The sequence below is a fragment of the Ovis canadensis genome, chromosome 6 (assembly GCF_042477335.2).
Source record: "Ovis canadensis isolate MfBH-ARS-UI-01 breed Bighorn chromosome 6, ARS-UI_OviCan_v2, whole genome shotgun sequence".
Taxonomy (NCBI): domain Eukaryota; kingdom Metazoa; phylum Chordata; class Mammalia; order Artiodactyla; family Bovidae; genus Ovis; species Ovis canadensis.
In genome coordinates, this window is record NC_091250.1 from 103683374 (window position 1) to 103688271 (window position 4898).

The following is a 4898-nucleotide window of genomic DNA, read 5'->3' on the forward strand; positions in this document are numbered from 1 at the left end:
GACAACTAGAAATGAGCACTTGAACATACTCTAAGACCCTCTGTCTCTTTGGCATTGATTCATAAAAAATATTCTGTGTGCACTTTGTTCTTTTGCATTCTAGATTTTTTCTTTTAGTAGGATAGTAGGAAATAGAATCACACATAGCTACCAAGTCTTCTATTTCATGAACATAAAAATTTGATTGGCATTGACTCTTATCATTGGGCTTCCCTGGTAGCTCAGACAGTAAAGCATCTGCCTACAATGCAGAAGACCCAGGTTCGATCCCTGGGTTGGGAAGATCCCCTGGAGAAGGAAATGGCAACCCACTCCAGTATTCTTGCCTGGAAAAATCCCATGGACTGAGGATCCTGGTAGGCTACAGTCCATGGAATAGTTGTAATTGGATTGGCTTTCATCAGATCCTTACCTTTGTATCACTTTGCTTGGTCAAGAGAGGAGAATCTTATAAATATACTATGCTCCTGGATTATAGAGAGAAAAGAGAAGTGGCTGTTTTTTAGGGTCTTCTGTGTGTCAGTTATTATATAAAAATTATTTTCTTGATCCTCAAGACAATCTTTTGGATATGTCACAAGATATTGAGATATATTATAGTTGGTTAGCCCAAAGAATGATGACTTTACCATATTTTGATGACACTGATGGCCCCAGATATAGGCTGTCTTGTGCCCATGTCTGTTGCCCTGTAATTTTGTAGTTCCCACCTTCTCTGACTCTGGAACGGTCTTGTAACTCACATTGTCCAACGGAATATGGTAGAAGTGGCATATGTTCATTTTGAGCCTTTGTGTACTTCTGTTTGCTCTCTCTGATGGGCTTGCTTGCTGGTTGTACCTCAACTTTGCCATAACAGCAGCCTTATCTAGCTTGCTTGAGTGCTGTGAGGGACAAAAGGAGTCCAGTTTAAGGCTTGGACCCAACTGTGCCCCAATTGTCTCAATTGCAATTTAAGTTGTGATTAATCTGGGGCTCAGGGAACATCCCTGTTACCACTGGTCATGGGTCTTAACCAGGAACTAAGTCTCCATTCTGTATGGTGTTCAAGGAAAGAGTGACACTCTGTGTATCATTCAGGCTCTTTGGTTGGTCCCTCATATGGAGGAGAGTGGTTACTCTGTGTCACACTGAGGTCCACACACCTAAGCAGATGGCTCACTAGGACCCTACAGAATACTTCTCCTGCTGCTACTGCCTGTGCCCCTGTTGCCAAAAAAGATTTTAATCTTCAAAGTTACAGGGGAAAATGCCCAAATACTCATGATACACCCATGACTCAGCCAAGAGGTTAATTTTAACCTGATTTAAGACTGAGATCTTTGAAACTACCAGAGCCACTGTTGCCATGGGAGACACCTGATAAGGATGATACTGATTTGAGGTTCTCTGTAAAAATAAACTTATAAATATGAGCAGGGTGGAGAGTACCTCCTTCCTCACCTCAGGTCTAACCAGTAACTACCAAAAAAGTGAAGTGAAGTTGTTCAGTCGTGTCCAACTCTTTGTGACCCCTTGGACTGTAGCCTACCTTCATTGATACAAATTATGATTATAACTTGGGATCCCACTGAACTTAAGCTATTCTGTATGGTTTATAGGCAGATTCTTTACCATCTCAGCCACCAGGGAAGCCCCTTTGGGGTAGTTAACAAACATAAAATAGTTAAGGTGAACTAAACCTATTCATGGGGTCGCAAAGAGTCGGACATGACTGAGTGACTGAACTGAACTGAACTGAAACCTATATATTTTCCATCAGAATTATTTCTTTGCCCGATTGACCCTGGTAGTTCAGCTGGTAAAGAATCTGCCTGCAGTGCAGGAGACCCTAGTTTGACCCTAGTTTGATTCTTGGGTTGGGAAGAAGGGAAGGGATAGGCTACCCACTCCAGTATTCTTGGGCTTCCCTTCTATCTCAGCTGGTAAAGAACCCTGCTGTAATGCAGGAGACCTGGGTGCAATCCCTAGGTTGGGAAGATTCCCTGGAAGAGGGCATGGCAACTCACTCCAGTATTCTTGCCTGGAGAATCTCCATGGACAGAGGAGCCTGGCAGGCTACAGTCAACGGAGTCTCACAGAGATGGACATGACTGAGTGATTAACATGCTGCAAACCTATCTGTCCTCCATCAGAACTCTTGCTTGACCTGATTTACCCACATTCATAGCATCTGTTGCCCTAAAATATGCCATAGTAGACATTGAGTCTCTGAACCAATAGAGTAAATATCACTTTAGATATTTGTGCCTAAAACTGGCTCAACAAACAGGACTCCATGGATATTCCTTAACAGTTAATAGAGCTGAATAGAAATTAAAACAAAACTTCAGAGATTAAAGTCCATTAGAACTTATAGAGAGAAGAAATGACTATTCTCAGTGCTGTATATAACAGCCCAATTTGGCCTGCTAGTAACCTAAAGTCCAGTGAATGGTACCTCACAGTGTATTACCACAATCTTTATGATGTGGTCCCACCTATTAAGGACCCCATATCTAATATTACTGAAATTACTGATTCTGCACAACCTGCAACCAGTAAACACCCTGCAGTCATATGTTTTAACTAATATGATTCACTGTCTATTTCAACAGCCTCTCACTTGCAGTTAAGTTTGACCTTAGAAGGAAGATAATACATCTTTACCTGGCTATTCATGGTGTATCTCAATAGCCAAAACATCATACACAATATTTGCAGCATTTTAACCTGTCCAATTTTCTCTAGGAGCACAGTTATAGCATAACACAGTTAAATATCCTCTTCTAAGAACACCCATTTGACACACTCATTAAGATATAAACATTCACAAAGGAGCTGACAAAAAGGATTGGACCATTGCCACACAGTACGAGATCATTGTTACCTTAGTTAAATTTCTTGGCATTATTCGATTAGTCAAGGGTGTCTTCATTCCTAAGGCTGTCAAAAACAAACAAACAAACAAACAAAACAACTATTGACTTCAGTACCAACAATGTTAGAATAATCTCAACATCTTTTAGTTCTTTTGGATTCTGGAGGCAACCTGGTTCTCATTTATAAATTGTGCTCAAACCCTTTGTTTTTTTCTTGCAAACTGGTCAATCCTGAGTGCGGTCCCTACAACAGAAGCCTCAAGTGTCTGACTAAATTGCAATCTGACAACAGTACCTTCCAGAGACTCCTGCATTGTAGAGGTTTTAGCAACACTCTATGTCTCCTGGAGTTTCTGGAACACCTGCGACAGCCAAAAGCTGTCCCCAAGCTTGCAGGGCAAGAAACTATCCTTCTTGGCTTGGATGCTGTAAGCCAGTAGAGTTGAAGTTGCTATTGGCATACTGAGCTTTTCTGGGAACAACTCTCACAGTTTCTGAGTCCATGACCTGCTCACTGTACCAGGTTGCTCATTAGTCCTTGGCTCATAGACCTAGCACCTTGCAAGCTAAGAATAGCTGCTGAGGCCCCTAAGCTAAAGCAGAAGTGTTACTTGTGGGTCAGAACTAAGCCTGGGTCCTTGGCCTTATCTCACCTGCAGAAGAGTTGGATTTCTGAGTCAACTCTGTTGAGAGGTGTCATGATTTTTGAGGAGGCCCCTCCTCTTCCACATCACTCTGGCCACATGGGAAGCCTATTGAGATCAATTGAGTAAAAGTGTTTATACATTTTATGAGTAACATAGCCTCTATCATGTGAAGAAACTAGATGGAGCATTCCTGATTTTCATCCCCAATAATGGATGGGCCCCCAAGGGTTAGCAAGGTTAACTAAACTTCATGCAGTCACCTTAGTACCTGATGCCTTGGCTCACAAGTAGCCCCTTCTGTACAGTTCTACAAACTCTTGAGCCACTACCTATGGTCTCCCTAGGCAGATGGCCTGGCCAATGGTAGCAATGATTCCTTGTCCAAGGTTGGCTACTTTTGGGTAGAGAACTCAGAATTTCTTGCTTCACAGATACCCAATATATAAATCAAAGTCATACATATCTTTAAACCACTAAAGCTACAATGTAAGACCTTACCAAAGCACTCCTTATACCTCTCATTTCCAGACGTTATTAATAGTGACCAGGGCATTCATTTCACTTCTGAAAATATATCATTCTGGGCTCCTGGAGTCAGTCATCCAAAAACTCTTACCACCCTTAATGGTCTCAGGCTACAGACCTCATGAAGTGCCATAATGGTTTACTTAAGTTCAAATCAGTGAAGTTGAACATGGCACATTTGGTTATTATTAATCAAGGGTGAATTATAATACAGAGTCCAACTCCATTTTTGATGATTGTCTGCTGACAGTTTTAAAGCCTCATTACTCTCCCTTTTTTTTGACCCATAGCTGAGCAAGCTGATAAGAAATCTGGAGTTTTGCCTCATTTGATGTTGCCAGCAAGTTCAAACCATATTTGTAGTAACCTAAACCTGTGTCGCACCTTCTGACCATCACAAAAATCCAAGCCCAAGCCAGTGTCCTCTCACTGATCTTTTAAGTCGTTTTTGCATAGTCTTGGGAGGCTACTCTGTCCTCCTCAGAAAGTGTAATTATATGAGTAATAAGCTTTTCATACTCTCGTAGTTTCTGTATAGTGTTACTAGTCACATTATCCAAACTAAATTTGTGTGTGTGAAAATATCCATATTCTGCTTTTTGACAGCATATACATATTTAAGTAATTTCTGCTTAGGATATAAAACCCTTTCTGTGGTTTCTTGGTTATTTTAAAAATAAAACAAATATTTTCATCCTTTAACTGAAATATCTTTAATAAAGTATAGGCCCTAGGTATTAGCACAATTTGCTGAACTTTGTATATAGTCATCTGAGCACTGAGCGCCCTGACAGTTGTTTAAATTTTATATCATAGGGTATTTCATTTATAGAGGAATATACGGGCTGATTCTTATCTATTTCTT

At 40.8% G+C, this 4898-nt stretch overlaps 1 non-coding gene across 1 annotated transcript; it reads left to right on the forward strand.

The window, feature by feature from the left end:
- Nucleotides 1-210: 210 nt before the first annotated feature.
- On the forward strand, nucleotides 211-282 carry TRNAC-ACA (transfer RNA cysteine (anticodon ACA)). Its single transcript has one exon. It is a non-coding gene; the product is annotated as a tRNA-Cys (tRNA).
- The last annotated feature ends 4616 nt before the right edge of the window (nucleotides 283-4898 follow it).